This window comes from Alligator mississippiensis, chromosome 11, assembly GCF_030867095.1.
Source record: "Alligator mississippiensis isolate rAllMis1 chromosome 11, rAllMis1, whole genome shotgun sequence".
Taxonomy (NCBI): domain Eukaryota; kingdom Metazoa; phylum Chordata; order Crocodylia; family Alligatoridae; genus Alligator; species Alligator mississippiensis.
This window is the reverse complement of record NC_081834.1, coordinates 2422836-2442423: the sequence shown is the minus strand read 5'-3', so window position 1 is coordinate 2442423 and position 19588 is coordinate 2422836.

Here is a 19588-nt window from a genome sequence, read left to right as displayed (position 1 = left end):
CTAGATGCAAGGTCCCTTTCAACCCTCATTTTCTATGACTCTATGAATTTTACACTTGATTTTCCAGTAGAGTTGGCTCAACAGCTCATTTCTGTTTCCTTAAATGCAAGCTACGCCATCTATATTTATAGCTAAATCCACGGCTATATCTATAGCTAAATCCACATCAACACCTCCATCTGAACTGCGGTGATACTCAAGGGCCTGCTCCCAAACGCACCCAGTATGTGCTCAGCCCCCTTTATCATCTCACTGAAGGGAGTCGAGTCGTTCCAGGATTGAGCCCCACGATAGCAATTAGTCACCTGTCAGGCTCGCCGGTCCAAGCTCTCACAGAAACGGCTGCAGCTGCCAATGCTGCATCTTGAGGAACTGGAGTCGTGCCTGCTAGGAACGGGGAGTTCTGAAAAAGCAACGGCAGCAGGAGTTGGAAACTTTCCTTTAACATCCACCTCGGAGGGGAAAATAGGCCTTCTCCGGTATCCCGCTGCCTCCCAGAGCTACTAAAGATGCTGAGCAAATGCAGCCTCCCCAGGGACTGGCAGAAGAAGTAACGATTTCTGATCCACCCCCAAATTTCTGCACTTTGCCTGCACCGCTTGCTCTGGGCATTGCATGTATTTGTTCATTTTTCCCAAATAAGACAGATGAATAGACCTGGCAGCCGGCAGGTCCAGGGTAGGGCAGGGACTTCAGCCAGTTTCGAAGGGTCTGGGTTTGACCTGCCATGGGCTTGAGCGAGTATCCGATGCTGCCCGATTGCAGCGCAGTCCCGCTGCTTCCGGCGAGCTCCATCCTGCATGCAGTGAGGCAGCGTGTGCTTGGCTGCCCACATCCGAGCAGGGCCAGGCCTTTTGCTCTACATTTACTGACTTTCAGAGTCAAACAGGATGTGGGACGAGAGGGATGGGAGGCGCCTCTGGGACTTAGCACCGGGACCAGGTAGTGGACTTCAGCAGGCCTCGATTCTGCGCACGTGTGGGAACGTGAGGAGTTTAACCCCACGAGGAGTTCGAGAACGGTAGTTGCTCCCCCTGCCTCCCCAGTGAGCATCGGGGCATCATAAATAGCACAGGAAAATCAGGTCATTTTTAGAAAATCACCCGCAGCCCCGGCCTGGCTCAGCAACGCTCAGGACCGGGTACCACTGATTTCAGTGGGTATCTGTGGCTGTGAGACCTGGTGCTAGTTGCACAGGCAAGATTTGGACTTAAAATATGGGTTCTGGTAATTAAGGAAGTGATTCTCTATTCTGCACCGGGGAGGCCACATCTGGAGTCCTGTGTCCAGCTGTGGGCCCCCACTACAGAAAGGACGTGGACACGTTGGAGAGAGTCCAGTGGTGGGCAATGAAAATGGTTGGGGGGCTGGGGGGCAGGACTGGTGAGGAGAGGCCGAGGGAAATGGGCTGATTTATTTAGTCTGGGGAAGAGAAGACTGAGGGGGATTGAGCAGCCTTCACCTCCCTGCCGGGAGGTTGCAGAGAGGATGGAGCTGGACTGGTCTCAGTGGGGGCAGATGGCAGGACAAGGAGCAATGGGCTCAAGCTGCAGCAAGGGAAGTTGAGGTTGGATATTAGGAAAAACTTTCTCCTGAGAAGGGTGGTGCAGCACTGGAGCAGGTTTCCCAGAGAGGTGGTGGGGTCTCCATCCTTGGAGGTGTCTGCCTTGTCTGGGATGATGTAGTTGGGGCTGGTCCTGCTTGGAGCAGGGGTTGCACTAGATGTGACCTCCTGAGCTCCCTTCCCACCCTCCTTGTCTCTGACTGCAGGGCTAACTCACGTCAGGGTTGAAATCTTGGGCTCTGACCTCCAGGTGCTGGTTTCTGCTGTGCAATGGGGCTCTGCGCTGCCCCTCGCGCACAGGGTGCTGGTGTCTCAGTTCACTGAAGAGCTGCTGTTTTGGGGGAAATCCACTGGGTTGGGGAGGACGGGGCAATTTGCATTGAAAATAAATCAGTTTGCACTGGCTTGAAACAGCACGCTTACGTTACACCAACTGTGTACCTTCCCCGAAACTATTTACGGAGCCCCTTTTTAATGGGTTGCCCAGAGAAGTTATCCTTTGCCTGCCTTTCCTCCCATCTAGATTTCACTCCAGTCCTACTGTGGTGGACAAAAATGTCCCAGAAAGTCCCTTGTTAATGGCTTTGCAGCAGGCTGGAGCTATCCTGAGAGACTGGGCGTTTTATTTCAGGTTATTGCAACTCACTTGTTAGAGAGGGAGAGGAAGTGTCCTGGTTCATATGGATTTCAAATCCATTCAAACCAATATTTGCCCATCCTAATTATACATCTGCTTCTTCCCAAGAGGTTATTTTTCTTCTTCTGAGTGGTGTCGGGAGACAATTAGAAAGAAAAACAACGGGCCAGGAAAAGGTCTCCTGTTTTATCCGAACGGGTTACATGTTTCATAGGGTAGTTTCCAACATGAGAACAAAGTTTGAAGCTCTCCCTTGCCTCCCAGAGCCCTCTCCCATGTCAAACACAGCGACCTGCCCGGCTCCGGGAGGGGAAACCCACAAAAGAAGAGGGTTAGGATGCACACTTCCATACCACTTGTCACCTCCAAGTGAGGCACCTCCTTCCTCCTTCATTTCCTTTCAGCCCAAGAGCTCCTGGGTTATTGCGAGGTCAAGCTCTGAGCGTTGCAGCATAAAACCAATGTGATTAGACCCAATAATGGGAACAAATGTGAATCATGTGATAGCGCATCTTCCCTGCTTAGGTCTGCACAAACCAGGGCGGCTTCGAGAGAAGGAAGCCCGACAGACACCACTTCTTTTACGATGGTACATAAGCACTCCTGACGCTGCGGAAAAAAAGCCTGGGCAGTTCTCTTTAGAGGGTTATTGTTGGCAGAGGCTTCAGAGAGCTTCTTCTTTCCTTGTGTTTGGAGAGCCAGGCAAGAGGGAGCAGACGGAGGGCAAGGATGCGGGTGCTGAAGATGCTCAGAGGGACCAGGGACAAGGCTGAGGACAAGGCAGGAGGCAGAGAGGGCAGCGCAGGGAGCAGAGGAGAGCGGGCTTGGAAAGAGCTGGCGTACGGCGCTTCCCGGGCTGCGTGAGCGTGCACGGGGCCTGCTCCAGCTGCCTCTTGAGCTCCGGGCTGAGAGGGACCTGGGAGGCGGCTGCTGGCTGAAGGAGGAGGAAGATCTGGCATGTGAGATGCTTCCTAGGTGGGAGACCTAAATCCAGCTCCTTCCTCCGCCACTGATTTCCTGTGGGACCTTGGGCAAGCCAGGCGCTCGGTGCCTCAGTTTGCCACCCGGAGGGGTAGGGATAACTGCCTTTCCCCTGTTTCTTGGGGGTGCAAAGCAGCAATGGCATGCAGATACAGCGGTCATGGGGCCACAGAAGTGCTTGCCATGGATGGTTGCACATTAGACTCTCACTGGGATAGGGGGGTAGGTCAAAATCCTCCCGGAGAGGTGTCAGCCTCTCAGTCCCCCTTCCCTGGTGCACGGGGCTGCCCAGGTTTAACATGCCTAGAAGTTACGATCGACCCCAGGCACTTTGGTGAAGCACGAGGACAAGAAAGGGTGCGCGCCGAGGAGGAACAAAGGGTCCCGGGGAGGAAGAAACGGCCAACTGCTTTGACAACAGAGGACGGTTAAACACAGCTGACCACTTCCTTGCCCTACATTCAGACTCCCACTGAGCCTCATAAAAATGCTCGTTGACATCTCCCAGGGTGACCCTCCCCTCCGCCACGGCCGCTGGACAACCTCCACCCCGCTCTGCTCACAGAGCCGCCTTGCTCTCGCCCCCCGACACCCACTGCCTCCGGGACGTGTCCCACAGCCATGCCCAGCACCCCCAGCGCACAGCCCTCCACAGCGTTTGTACATCCATGGCAGGTTGCATTTTTCCGTGCACAGGACGTTAAGGACTCGGGCAGAGAAGCCCCCGTTCAGCTGCAAAGCACGGCCTGTATCTCCCATGCTCCAAGTCACACGTGTCACAGCCATGCAGATAGCATGAAGGAAGAGGGCCGGGAGCTTAGCTGGGGTCCCGCACGCACGGCCAGGCCTGCGTGTGCATCTCCGCCTGGTGTGTGCTGGGCTGGGACGGGACTGTGTGGTTGCGTGGGAGAGCTCAGAGACCACACGCTCACTCCCAGCTCCATCCCAGCAAAGGACGGGCGGGCAACACTGCTCGTGTCTCCAGAAAAGGGGAACCTACACAATTGCTGCTGAGCACGGAGTGAGGGTTTAATATGTTTCCTGCCCACCCACTAAAACTGGGGTAAAGACCCTGTTCGCAAACAGGGGGAAGCTTTGCTGCAGCACCCTCAGTGCAGCGACCGGTGCTGGAGGGACCCAGAGCCACCCTGGGACCCATCTCACGTGCAAGGGACCTGAGCAATAAAAGTTACGAGGGAGCCACGGAGCCCAAGAAAGGCCAACAAAATGCAGAGAGAGGCGTAGCGGTGCAGCACCGTGCCCGGGGCAGTGCCAGCTCCTGCTGTGCCAATTCCCATCTATTGGCTTAAACCCTAAAGGTGCAGCTCGGCGTAGGGATACCCCCTCTCCCCACCCCGGGGATGTGCTATTAGGGTGTAGAGGCTGGGAAATAGCAACCCCCGAAGCCAAGCTCCTGAGCCAGCCCGGTCCCGTCCAGGCAGCATCATCCTAAGCCACCGTGTGAACACAACCAGAGGTAGCTTTATCCTTGACAAGCCATTCCCAGCCCCAGTCAATAGGATGTGTTTACATTTAAGGTGACATTATCTGCCCTTCCCCTAGGGCAAGACCCTGCCTGCCAAATTTCCTTTAGCTTTCAAGTTTATCTAAACAAGGATTTCAAAAGCCGGAGAGGCATGCTAATGACCGGCTGAGGATTGCTAAGCCAGCCAGCAAGGCAAATTTATTTTGCTTTGTTTTGAAGCTGAATTTTATTGGCTCTTAGTCCTAAAGTTTTACCGTCCCCCCTAGCAAAGAGGGCCTGATCCTGGCAGTGCTTTGCACGCCACGCTCCCCTCCACAGCCCTGGGAGATGTGTTGGACCCAGCTGTTCCCGATGCCTTGTTTGGTGAAGTCCACTTTCTCCCCGTTTGGCAAGTTTAAAACAAAGACGCTCGTGAACAAAAGCTGGGTTTGAGGAAGCCCACTCTGCAAAGGAGGGCTTTGCTCCGAGCCTCTCGAGCCATATTTTGCTCCAGAGCAGAGCCTGGGCAAGCACTCGGCGACAACCTAGCAACATTTCTGGTCTCCTCTGCAGGGGTTTTCCACCACGCAAGGGCACGAGGAGCCCTGAGGAAAGCAGCTCTAAAGAAATGCAAATGGGAGCAAGGAAACAAAACTCGTGGCAGAGGTGATATCTTTTATTAGACCAACAAGATATTTGCAAAAACAAAAATCTTTCTTTACAATCTTTTGAGCACAGGCACCCTTCATCAGGCATAGGAGATTGCAGAGATTGTAAAAGTTCTCCTCAGCAGAAATGAAAATTCATATTCATAATAGGAGCGATGCATTTTCTTTCACTCGGAGAACCCCAGCAAAACTGTCTGCCTGGGATGGGACGACAAAACTGGAACAGGAATCCACCCGGGAGGAGCACACTCGCCTAAAACGAACCTTTATGCACATGGAAGGAGGCCTAAGGCATCTGCCAGGTCACGGTGACTGATGGTGCACCAGCATGCCTGCTCCACGTATGATGCAGCACACACCGGGTGCACACATGCTTGACTGCCTTGTAAGATGGGTGTCATGCAAAGGCTGAACAGACCTTTTAAGCCTCCAGTGGCCTTGTCACGAGGTATCTCCTGCAGGCTCCGGTTATTCCTGGTGCACTTTGCCCCATTCTCCATCCATGCCTTGCATTATTCTTCTCTTCCAAATTTGTACTGAAGCCGCACGTATCATTGGCTGCTGTCCAGACTGCTTTTCCCCACACCGGGTCTGGCATTTGCTCCTCTCTCCCTATAGCATCCTTGTCCTGAAGGATGACTGCTATGGGGCCCGTGGCTGGAGGATCCTGCAATGGGAGGCACCTGGTCTCCACGCACCCCGCCTGCCTTGCCTTTGCTCTTGCATTCGGCATGGCTGTCCCTATTGACAGCAGAGGTCTCTCAGGTTCTCCCGAATCCCCACATCATCTTTCCTCGCTCTCAGCTCGAGCTATCTGATATTTCTCAAGCAGCCGCCACCAGGCTTAGCTCAGCCCAGCTTTGAGCTGACCTTCCTTTATCCCCATGCAACTTTCTTGGCCGATCAGTGGTGTTTTCCATTCCCTGCAAGCTCTCAGCTTACTCCTTCTGGAGGGGGTGACTCAGATCTGTAAACTTTCCCCTCCATCGTGAAATACTCGTTCCTGGGGGTTGCAAGACTTTGATGCCAAGAGAGGCCACAACTCTTCCATCTGACTGACTTTGCTGTCTCCTGCCCTTTGCTCACCAGGGTTTGCCTTCTTGGCATCCAGAGCCTTCAGTACGTCTTTATTTTTCCATTTCACTTGAACTCAGTCAACTCACAATTGCATGTTTCAAGGCTATTTTCTATGCCCTTCCCTAATGTCCTCATCACTTAAGACTGTGAGAACATAAAGCAGTGCCATCCTGGGGTCAGACCACTGATCCATCTAGTCCGGTAGACAGCCTCCAACAGTGCCAGAAATGGATGCTATAGAGATCAGTTCCTTATTCAGTCCCCTGTATGGCATCCACCGTTTATTGGGTTAGAGAGGCCACCAGAAACATCTCCAGCTGTTGTGTTCAATAGCCATTAATAGCTCTCTCATCCATGGAGGTATCCAGTCCCTTTCTGAACCTGGCTAGGCTATCTGTCTGCACTTCCATCCGTGGCCATGAACTTTGCAAGTTAACTACACATTGCATAAAAAAGGACCGTCTCTTATGTCTCCGAGTATCCTCGGACTTGGTGAGCAACAGTTCCCTGTTCACTTGGTCCGCACCCTTCCTGACCGTATAGACCTCTATCATATCCCCCCTAGCCTCTTTAGTCTCTCCTAATATAACGAATCCAGGCCCCTGATCCTTTTGATTGCTCGTCTTGGGACCTTTTCTAATTCCACTACATCCTTGTTGAGTCGTGGGGACCAGGACTGCACACGGTATTCGAGACATGGGTGCACGGTGGTTTTGTAGAACGGCCTGACGATGTTCTCCATTTTGTTTTCAATTCCCGTCTTAACAATGCCCAAGGTTTTATTGGCTGTTTTAGTCGCTGCCGCGCACTGAGGTTTGTAATGAGCTCTCTGCAACGACTCCAAGGTCTCTCAGCTCATTCAAAACCCAGCCCGGAGAGGGTTATTTTTCTCCAGGTGCATGACCTGGCACTTACCAAAACCGCACCTAAACCAGCATCACGTCCTGTGCTTTCCATGCCCAGTTGGTGAAGAAATGTGGATGATCTGGGCTCTCCCTTGGTTAGCAGCAATTGTTCTCCAGCTCCTGTCTGGGAAGCTAATGACATGACAGCGATCCTGCCCCAGCCCTGGGGCTGGGTAGCAGCACTCGCCCAGCCCTGCGGGTTGTCGGTGCCGCCCCAACAGGCCCTAATTATTCAGGCCTTGCACAAGCCACCCAAGGAGGGATTGGATTGAGTAACAGCCCAACCCAGCCCTGATGGGTTTCAGGCAGACGCAAGCCACTCCGTAGCCGTGGCAAGGAGCCAAGGTGCAGCGAAATCTCCCTGCCGGAACTGCCCCAGGGGCTGACGAAATATCGGCTGCTTACAAAAAGGGGAGCAGCGCCCTCTCGTTACACGACATGTCTCTGATTTGGGGGCTCCCTGGTCCGGGTGTTGCTCCGAGGGACATTCCCGAGGCAACGGGTGCAGGTGCCAGGGCTGCAAAGCTGCCTCTAATGGGGGGTGGTAGAGACACGGAGCAGTGGGACCTGCAGGTCCCGTCGAGTCCAACCCCTGCCTAGGCAGGATCGGCCCTGTACAAGCCTGCCCAGGCAAATCCAACATTTAAATCCTTTGTCAAATGACCGTCGACCCTGACACAACACCAGACATCAGACCCGACCCTGCCCTAGGGAAGCCGCGGCAGCCGACGTCCTGCTACTGTAAAAGGGTGTTACTATACACTGGAGAGATCCCAGGTAGAGGCTGTGCCCGGGCTACAGAGAAGGCAAACCCTCACCCAGTCTGTACCAATCTGGCCATGGAGTAAGATTAATTCTTGCCCCCAGTGCAGCATCCGTCTGACCCTGAGTGAGCCAGCAAGACCCTCTAGCCAGGACTCTCCGGGATTGGTCCCAGCAAGAACACTGACACAGCCCAGTCCCCATCTCCTTGTAGGCAAAATCTATTGCATCTGAGGAAGGATTAAAAAAAAACCCTGACCCGTGGAGTATGTCTGACACCTTATTTACAGACACTGGCGTGGTTTGGCTTTCCATCCTGCTTGAAACCCTGGTTGAAGTGCAGTTTTTCATGCAACCTGTTCCATACCCATGGATCCTTTGCTGGTCTGGAGGGACAGCTGGGAGTGTCTTCTGTTTGAATGCAAACCCAGCAAGCACCACGTGGTTGCATGGAGCAGAGCTGAGGCCCTTGGCCTCCTCAGAGATGGTCCCTGCAAATCTAGCAGCAATTTGCTCCCACTCCTCAGCATTTATGAATCAGAACAGCCTTAAGTGCCTTGATGTTTGAGGCATGGGCCCAGCGCTCAATTCCAGCCATGGCCGTACCCTGGGTCCTCTCTAGCTGCGGTATGGTTGGGATACGCTTGATTTTCATTTCTGGGGTGTCTCCCACTTGCAGACCCCCGAGCTGGTGACAAGCCCAACACCTTGGGGAGCAGGGCCCAAGATGGGATGGCGAGAGATGAAGAGGCTGCCATACTTCCTGGTTTTTGAATGATTCATCTTTTAAGACACGTCAAGCTAGAGCCCAAAAAATAAGTGCCCATAAAAAATGAGCACTCCAGAGAAGCCTGGACCCGGAGACTTGAGACGGGCCAGTACAAAATGCAGAGCTTGAGCTCAGCACAACCAATGTATGGAGGATGTCTTGCTTGGATGAAACTTGCCCCCAGTCTGGAGTGGGATTCTTGGTCCAAAGAAGGGAAAAACCGAGCAGAATGACCCTGAGTCGGGTGCTCAGGACGTGCACCGGGGATGTGCAAGAGCCAGGCCCTAGTCTCTGCTCGGATGAATAATTATTTATGCAATGCAAAGCAGCTCCAGACAGGAGTAGAGGGAGTGCAGCCTGGTGGTGACAGCACCAATGGAGAAGGCTGGCAGAGCCAGGGCTCAAACGGGGGGTCTCCCACATCCCAGAGAATGGCCTGATGACATGAGGCTACCGACTCTTTGGGGGTCTCTCTCAGCTTGGGAGATTCATAGATTCATAGATGTTAGGGTCGGAAGGGACCTCAATAGATCATCGAGTCCGACCCCCTGCATAAGCAGGAAAGAGTGCTGGGTCTAGATGACCCCAGCTAGATACTCATCTAACCTCCTCTTGAAGACCCCCAGGGTAGGGGAGAGCACCACCTCCCTTGGGAGCCCGTTCCAGACCTTGGCCACTCGAACTGTGAAGAAGTTCTTCCTAATGTCCAGTCTAAATCTGCTCTCTGCTAGCTTGTGGCCATTATTTCTTGTAACCCCCGGGGGCGCCTTGGTGAGTAAATACTCACCAATTCCCTTCTGTGTCCCCGTGATGAACTTATAGGCAGCCACAAGGTCGCCTCTCAACCTTCTCTTGCGGAGGCTGAAAAGGTCCAGTTTCTCTAGTCTCTCCTCGTAGGGCTTGGTCTGCAGGCCCTTGGCCATACGAGTTGCCCTTCTCTGGACCCTCTCCAGGTTATCCGCATCCCTCTTGAAGTGTGGCGCCCAGAACTGCACGCAGTACTCCAACTGCGGTCTGACCAGCGCCCAATAGAGGGGAAGTATTACCTCCCTGGACCTATTCGTCATGCATCTGCTGATGCATGATAAAGTGCCATTGGCTTTTCTGATGGCTTCGTCACACTGCCGGCTCATGTTCATCTTGGAGTCCACTAGGACTCCCAGATCCCTTTCCACCTCCGTGCCACCCAGCAGGTCATTCCCTAGGCTGTAGGTGTGCTGGACATTTTTCCTCCCTAGGTGCAGCACTTTGCATTTCTCCTTGTTGAACTGCATCCTGTTGTTTTCTGCCCACTTGTGCAACCTATCCAGGTCTGCTTGCAGCTGTTCCCTGCCCTCCGGCGTGTCCACTTCTCCCCATAGCTTTGTGTCATCTGCAAACTTGGACAGAGTACATTTCACTCCCACGTCCAAGTCGCTGATGAAGACATTAAAGAGTATCGGTCCAAGGACCGAGCCCTGCAGGACCCCACTGCCCACACCCTTCCAGGTCGAGACCGACCCATCCACCACGACTCTTTGGGTGCGACCCTCTAGCCAATTCGCCACCCACCGGACTGTGCAGTCATCCACATCACAGCCTCTTAATTTGTTCACCAGCATGGGGTGGGATACCGTATCGAAGGCCTTCCTGAAGTCCAGGTATACGACATCCACCCCTCCTCCTGTGTCCAGGCGTTTCGTAACCTGGTCATAGAAAGAGACTAGGTTGGTCAGGCACGATCTGCCTGCCACAAACCCGTGCTGGTTTCCCCTCAGCATAATTTGCCCTGCCGGGCTCTCACAAATGTGAGCCTTGATAATTTTTTCAAAGACTTTGTCAAGGATGGAGGTGAGACTGACTGGCCTATAGTTGCCCGGGTCCTCCTTCCTCCCCTTCTTGAAAATGGGGACCACGTTGGCCCTTTTCCAGTCCTCCGGGACTTGGCCCGTGCGCCACGAGCGTTCGAATATTCCCGCCAGTGGCTCTGCAATGATGTCGACCAGTGCCTTCAGCACCCTCGGAAGGAGGTCTGAGTCTAGTCCCGTCCTGCAATGGGAAAGCATATACAGCCCCCAAAAGGCTGGGAAACCTGTCTCCCACCCACCTCCGGCCTGTCCTAGGTAACCTGCTTGCATCCCTGATGAGACTGGGGTTTTATCATGCCCCCCAAATTGCACAGAAGGCCCCTCCTGGGGCACGCCGGGTCCAGCAGATACACAGACCTAAGCACAGCGGGGAAGGCGCCACGACGGGAATTCAAAGCTGAAAATTGTGGATTCTCCTGGTGATTAGTAAAAGCACCAGGTCACGGGACTCCTGGGGTTTGACCCCCAAAGCAGCTCACTTAGGGACTGGACTAAGGGACTTAACCCTTCTTTGTTCCACCTGGTCTATCTGTGACGTGCCCAGCCCCGATACGACCCCCGCTCCCCATAGCCAGCTTCAGAGATCCTTTGCTGAGCGAGGCTACAGTAACCCAGCAAACTCCAATACTATTGATTCGACTCGGGCTTTCGGGAGCTGCATCAATGTTCCCTGGCACAAATTTCTTGTCATTGCTATTTCAGTCCAGGCAGCGCCTCTGCACAGCCAGGAGAGGGGAGCATCTTGCTGGCGGCCGCGAGCAGATGAGGTTAATTTGTGCCCATCCCCTGCCAGGCTGCAGCTGGAAGCTGGATGCATGGGATGCATTTTCTCCCTTCCCATTTGGGGGCTGGGGGCCAGGCAGGGTTGGGTCTGGTTCCCGGCTGTGGGCGGCCCTGGAGTGCTATCCCAGTAGCCACGCAATGTGGCTCAGATGCTGCCACGGGGGCTCTCCCAGGCAGGCTGGGCAGCTCTTTCAGAGAAGGGGCAATGATCCCCTGCATTTAGTATCACAGGGAGCTGCTGGGCCCTGCCTTTGGCTGTCTAATTATACACATTATATTGCCAATAGCTTTTGGGCCTGCTAATGGTGTTACTGGTGTTATTCTTCTAGTTGTTAATTATAACTGATGAGTTTGGGACGCCGTCCCAGTTTTCATCTGTAATTGCTCCCCGCGTTCCCTGATGACGGCGATTCAGCAGAAACGCTGCAGTCGCAGACGGAGACGCTGGTTTTCATCCCTCCTGCCAAAGGCGATGGTGCGCGTTGCAGAACGGCTGCCACGTTCCACCCCAGAGGTGGCTGCATTCCAGCAGCGCACGCGTGAACCTGCTCTGGGTCCGGACACAGCACGATGCCACCGTCCGTGCCTCACCTGATGCATGGTTTGGGGTTTAAATCTCCGGTCTTTGGATGGGTTGAGCTGACCGTAAGTCACAGGCATAAGAGCCTTGCGGGAGCAGGAGCGTCCTTGCACAAGTCTGCAGTGCGGGGTACGATGAAAATGGGAGCTGGGGATACAGGAAACTGGTGGGCTAGTAGCTGCTCATCCTCTGCTATCATGACACCCTACAGAGGCCTGTTCACTTTGTTTTCCCAGCAGAAGCTGTGCCTTAGTTATTTGGAAACTGGTTTTCAGCAGAACAGCTGCTCAAGTAGCCTCGTACACACATTAGAGTCTATTTGCACTTAAAAGAAGTGGGAGGTATTAAATCAGCCTCTGTCCAGATAGTCATTGTATAAACAAGGGCTGTTCATCCTACTTGATAGCAGAGATAGCAGGAGAAAAGAAAACAACCAGCCGTGTCCAGGCCGACCTGACACAATTCCTTTGAGGTTTGGAGGGAGGAAGAGAAAAAAGAAACAATCCCTCCGAGTTCAGGACTTTCTGGGCTGGCATCTGGCTTTGCTGCACTGGGGACTTTCCACCTCGGTCTCTGTTTCTGCAGAGATTTGCTCCGAGGCACCTGGGTGGCTAACTTGCAGTGTAGAGCCCATTTTACAGATGTTTCCAATACTGTTTACCAGGAGCTAGAAGAGAGCGAGGAGCCGGGACAGCTGGCCACAGCACAGGTTAATGCCCTAGCTTCTCACTTTGGGTGCCCCGGGTTCAAACAGCCTGGCTCAGGTCACAGGGGAAAGTTTCAGAGGCTAGCAGGGAGAGACCTCTGCCCGCATGCAAAGCCCAGCGTATCAGCTGGGCAAGTGGGCCAGATATACCCAGGACTGGGGGAACGGGTCTGGGATTGATGCCCTGGGCCAAGCGGGGTGCAGGACAGCCCTCTGTGCCTCCCTGCCATTCCCCCGGGGCTGGATGGAGCCCGCAGTCGCCCGCCCACCTGGTTGCAAAGCAAAGGCTGCATCGCCTGGTTCCCAGGGCTTCGCTGCACCCTCAGCCCTGTCCCCAGGGACCTGCGATGTTGGGAACGTTTGCAACACGTGGGGGAGAAACACAGGCCTGGCTTCATACAGCTGCAGTGTGTGGACGTGAGATGCAGCAACCGACTTTGCCTGAGCTTTGTCCCAGCCATCATCTGCTCCCACCACCCGGCTAGAGCAGCCTCGGGGCTACTCTAATTTATGCCACCTGCCCACTTCCTCACGGGCCACACACCAGAGCCGCGGGGCAGAGGCATTCAGGTCTCATCCCTTCCTCTCCTGCTTTTAGCCGAGCAGAGAGTTGCACCAAGCCCCTGGCATTTTGCTTCATGCCATAAGGTCACCCTTTCACAGGCATCCGTCCCTATGCCAGGCCCCAGTCCCGCTTGCACCACCTGGCATGGCCCAGTCAAGCCATGCTGCTTGGTTTTGCTCTGAAATGAAGCACGGGGCCTGCTGCACCATCTCTCCACCCCAGACCCCAGGAAGCACTGAGGAGACCCAAGGTCAGGCGGCACAGATTGCTCGCCCCAGTGCAACGCCAGGCATTCATGAAATTTATGAGTCCGAGAGCGCAATAAGAAACTGTTTGCAGTTGACTTCACTCACCACTTCCTCTCCTCATATTCATTTCTCCCAGCAGCCTACTTATCTTCCTTTTGGAGCTGTTCCCACCGTTACTCCAACCTGATAGGGCCGTATCTCGAACAGGCGAAAGCATTCAGCACCGTGACTGATACAGAGTTTGCTCGCTCGCTCACTCAAGCACTTGCAAGTTGTTCTCTGTGGCTAATCAAATGTCAAAACCACCCACCCCTGTGATTTCCAGGCCTTTCAAATGGGAAGACGTTCCCCAGCAGTACCCGAGAGCGCAGCGCATTTGTCTCCGTTTACGGCTGGGATCGGCTTTGGTGATGTTTCACTCGGGGGTCCCTGTTTCCAGAAGCAGGGCTGCATTCCCGCTGCCTTTCCAGCACCAACGCTTCCACCCATCTCTCTCTTTGGTGACGGATATGGTTTCTCTCAGCCAATAGGCAATGGAGGGCATTGCCGATGGGTTTGGGGGACAGGCTCGCTCCTCTCTGCCAGACAGGCCCCTCCAAGGGCTTTGTTTAAATGCTTCTTAGATGCTGTAGAAGCAGAGACAGCAGCACCCACAGGGTTTCCAACTGGTGCGAAGCAGCGGGCAGGCGCCGCCAAATGCCTTGCCGGGAGGGTTAAACCAGGTATTGGGGCTGCCGGCACATCCCCACAACCTGAAAACTCCCAACGGCTCCATGGAAGAGACGATGCTTCAAGCCGCAGCTGCTTTGGAAATGAAATATTTTCCTCTTCAGAAGCCTTGAATCAAATGTCTGCCTGGGGCGGGAAGTGTGGGGGCTGTTGTCTGCCTCTGACCTGCCCAGTACCAATGGAGATAGGTAGGCCCGGCAGTCGAGGAGATCCAAGAGCCAGGCCGGATTCTCTTGCAAACAGGATGCAGAAGCATCAGCGTGTCTCGGGGCTCATTTCTGTGGTCCCAGTCTCATTGATTCCTTCTTCTGGAGGCCTGAAAACATACAGCCAAGGACCACGGGGGCAGAAGAATCGTGTCCTGGTCCCCATCCAACATGCCGTGTCGCCTCCAGTGCTTTTGTGCCCGAGCATCCCTGTGTGTTTAAGGGTTCACTACGTTAATCTGCCTCTCAGAGGCCTTGCCAGGCCAAACCCTGGATCAATTAGCATGTGGGTCTCACAAACCAGCCCACCTGGAGTTGCAGACATATTGGCCCTGCGTACCCCTCCGACCTGCCCCTTTTCAGTCTCCGTCCTTGGAGGTTTTGAAGCCCCAGGTAGACAAAGCTTTGGCTGGGATGATTTAGCCAATCCTGCTTTGAGTGGGGGGTTGGACTAGATGTGACCTCCTGAGGTCCCCTCCAACCCTCATGTTTTGGGGGCACGTCTACATGTGCGCTTTAATGCGCATTAACCTATTTCAGTGCACATTACATCGTCACTAAAAACCCAGGCTATTTAGCTAACATGCATTGAAATAGGCATTAAGCATCACTTCAAAGCCGTGCTCTTTGGTTCATGCACATTAACACAGGCTAATGAGCATGTTCCTACTACCTCACAATGGAGGGACTAGATTTAATGCGCATTAACTAAAGTGTGTTCATGCACATGGAGACACACCCTATGGTTCAGCGACTCTTTTGCCCTCCAGTGTCTCCCAGCCAGCCCCGGTGGGGCGGTGACAAATAAAGAGGCGGTGTATACCAGGCTGCACAATAGAACGGATGGAGGCCTTTCATCTCTGACATGCACGGAGCCGGAGCCCGGGAAATTGCTGCCAGTTTGCTTTTAAACAAATGAATGGATGTCAGTGTTTGACCACCCCTCGGGACAGAAAGCCGCAGCCTCCGAGCGAGCTTGGCAGGAGGGCTGACACTTTGTCAGCTTCAGTGTATAACAGGGCGGGGGGAACGAGCCGGCCTTCTCGAGGAGGATGACGTGCGTGTCTGTGTGCGTGTGCAGAGGAATGTGCAGCGTCCGGAGATCGGGCCAATCCTCGGGGGCCGCTGCATCATGAAGGGCTTTGTATGCTAACCGGAAAGCTTTCGACTCTGCTTTGCACCCTTTAGAAAGAGCCGATCCGTTGCCCCGGGCAGGCATGGGCCGGGCTTGTGGATAACAGAGGCTGCACTGTGGGGTTTGGGACCAGATGGAGCCTTTCCGCACACGAACTGGGAAGGCCGCTTCAGAGGGCATCATCAGAGCCGCCGAGCGGAGCTGACCTCCGAGCCAGCACATCAGCATGGCAAAGCCCGGTGGCGATTCCTTTGCCAGGAAGGTAAGAGGGGCTTTGACACCTGGCGCCGGCAGTCTCACAACCCCGTCTCCACCACCTGCTGCAAGGGAGCCTGAACGAGATGCCTTCATCGCGCCGGAGCCAGATGCGTACCGTGGAAAGCAGGAAACGCCGCAAGCCGTGACTCCAGCTAGGGGCAGCTTCTGCCTTGCTCAGACTTTGGCTCTGGCCCATTTGGACACATCCAGTCATGGGCACATCGGCCATAGGGAAGGCCCAACCTCAGTCCCAGAAGCACCACGGGGTCCAGAACCACTTCCCATCCCATCATTGCCCCTCCTGATGGACAAGCTGAGCCAGAAGGAAAGTCCCAGGTCGTGCCATGATCTCGTGGGAGCCCCGATTCGTTCCACGGGTGACCACGTCTCTTCAAACGAACCTAAGCGATGTGCATACACCTCTTGCCATCGGCGCTGGGCTTCGGCTGCACGAAGTGGGGATGAGCCCCTTTCTCTCCGTGCAAAGCAGCTCATTCACACGGGCCATGGTGGTCAGATCAGGATCCCGGCAGTGCAAGAGAGCAGCCGTCCCTGGTGCTCTGGGGAAATCCTCTATTCAGGACCCATCTTTTTGCCCCCGCAGGGTGCCCTTGTTGCCAAGAAGGCTACCGGCGTCCTGGGTTGCATTGCCAGGAGCGTTGCCAGCAGATGGAGGATAAGTAATTATTCCCCTCTATTCGGCACTGGGGAGGCCACATCTGGAGTGCTGTGTCCAGTTGTGGCCCCCCACTACAGAAAGGATGTGGATGAGTTTTTAATTCGACGGTTTGGCCTTCCCCAGAGACATCACCCCCGGTGCCCAGTGGTGCAGGCATCCTGCTGAGCGACTGCAACGTGGACAGGCCTCCGAGGGGGTTTGGTCCTGGCCGGGGAAGGGTTTCTCTGTAGCTGGTCTCGCCGGCAGAGACAGGCTCATGCCCAGGAATGAAACCACGCTGCTTCATGGCATCACAGGCCCTGGGCCGTTAATTATCTCCTTGGTGTCGGGCTGGAGCATCCACCAAGCTGGGAGCGCCCGGCTCCGGCTCCCCAAATCCTCGACCGCGTCACGGCTTGGAACGGATGCCTCCCACCGTGGCTTGTGGAAGAAACAGCCACAAAGCCCTCGTGCCAGCCCAAAAACAGTCTCTCCAAGCAGCAAAGCAATGCCCATGCCTCCCAGCTGTCTGCCCGCGGCTACCGCCGGCACGGCTGACTCCTAATAGGTGTCCGAAATGACCGGTCCACCGGCTGCACCCGTGGCTGTAACCCCTCGCCCTACCTTCGCGTCCATCCGAAAGGCTCATCCTTCCTTAAAATAGCTCCGTATCATTAGTCCCATTTAATTGAAGGTGTTTCGAATGCGAGCTCCACAACACACAGACCAAATAGAAAATGACATACCGTCAAATTAATACCCCCAAACCATGATAAATGCCTGGCTAGATGATTAATGCTTCTATTTCTTGTTTTAAGAGAGAAGGATGCAGCTCGGGCCTAGCATTTATCTGCGTTGTCTGTGAAAGGTCACCGGTGTCCCTGAAATAAATAGGAATATTACCCTAGTGTTACGGCTTTAAATATACTCGTGGAAGCACCAGGGCCCGTGCCGGTCTCTCAGGATTGCGGGCCAAAGGCAGGGAAGTTATGGGGCTGAGTTATCATCAAGTGGAACGGCTAAATAGGAAAAACGAGATCAAAATGCCATCCCAGGCCTCTGTCAGTGCAGGACACCTCCTCGTCTCTTCATTACCATGGGCAAAGCTAATAACGACCCAACCGGAGGTCTCCTTAGGCTCCAATTATTATTGACAGCTCGGGCTGTCTCAGAAAATCATTCCCCGATGATACGTCTGAGGAAATTGGTTGTCAGGAAATAATTTATCAGATTGGATTTTTGACATCTGAGCAAACGCGTCGCTCCGCCGGCTGCTTTATTAAATCATTAAAAGGCATTTCTTTAATAGCTCCAGAACATGAACTTTTCATGCGGAGGCGTCAAGAGCTCGCCGCGCCGCGCCTCGAAACGACGCACGTTCTCTTTTAGGTGCAAAAAGTAGCCTGGTGCAGAATACACGGCGCGTAATTAGAGATCATCGGCGTGTGCATGTGTGGGGACATGTGCGAGCGTGCAAAGGAGCATGCATGGCACGAATACCAGCACATCTCTCTCTGAACCAGGACCGGAGCACCAAGGTCTGGCCCTTGCTCCGGTGGATGGAGCTGGGAGCTCGTCTTCTGCAAGCGAGCCCATCCCCTGCGTGAAGGGGAGCCGGTAAATGCAGGTGCTCATTAGAGCCGCTCCCAGCCAGGCCACCTTGCTTCCTGATCAAACCCTCGCCAGAGCAAAACACCGAATCAATGAGGTGCAACCCCTCTGCCTTCACCTGCATGGCCCGGGACGTCCCCTCCCTTACCTGTTCCAACAAGCGCACATGCCGGGAGACTGGCATTCCCAGTTTAGCAGCAGGAAAACATTAAACCACGGTAGTTAGGGTGGTGATTGCTAAAACACCTTGTCCTGCTAGAACAGGAGGCTGAATCTCCCCCATTGCAGCCTCCGGAGGGAAAGGAGGCAGCCCCTGGGCTGAGATGTAGAGAGAGAGAAGAAAGATGGTGGGGGGGAAAGAGCCCCTTTTTCTAAGCTGCCCCTGGTCATCTCCATAATTCACAGGCCCTCTCGAGAGCAGGAAAGCTCCTCTTCTCCCTCTGTCAGGGCACGGCAAACACAGGCCCTCCAGTAGTAATTAATATATCTGTCATCCCCAAATGCACCTAGTCCCTTGGTGAACCTGGCTCTGCTCCCTGCCTCCACCACCTCCTGCAGCGATGAGTTCCAGAAGTTAACCACACATTGCATTTAAAAAGTCCTTTCTCTTCTTAGCTTCAAACCTGTCAGCGACTCGTTTCAGTACATGCCCCCTTGCAAAGGAACAAGGAACCAAACCGTGTCCCGGCTCCGCAGACACGATTTCCACCACGATCCAGCGCTCTCCCCCCAGAGATGTCTTCCCATCCGTGTTTTCATGGCAACAGATTTTCTCCCAGAGAAGATGCACAGAGCGCCGGCACGCGTGGCAGGAAATCCCTCGGCTTCGCAAGCCCTGGAGAAGGCACGGTGCTCGTCTGCATCCCTGGCACCATCACAGAGCTTTTTTTCAGGATTGCAGAGGCTTCCAGGAGCAGCTTGAAAGAAGATCCCTGCATGGATGTACATCATCGCCTCCCCTCGTGCTGCCTTGCTGGCTTCACGTTTCTTTTAAGTTGACTTCTTAGAACATTTTTACAAGGGTTTTTTTTTTCCCTGTGGCTTGAAGCAGCTTTTTTCTCTTGAGATCTGTGGAGACCTGGAGAGGAAATAGCAGGAGATGGCACCACCTCCAAATCGCCCCCTCTTCTCGCCCAGGTGGCATGGGAAGAGGGGGCAATTTGGAGGCAGTGTCATCTCCTATTTCCCCGGGCCCAGGGCCTGCTTTTTCTCAGACCCCGGTGCCCCATCTGGACTCGGGGCTGGGCTCCTCTCTGATGCCAATGGCCAGTGGCCAAATCCAGCAGGACACCGGAGCAGGCAGGAAACATTGAGGCTGGCTTTATTCAGCCCGTAGCTGGAGACGGCACAACGCACAACCACGCTGGGTCTCCATCCCTCCCTCGCTGCCTGGTTATGGAGAGGGCAGGGAAGGGGTCTCAGAGGCATGAAAGT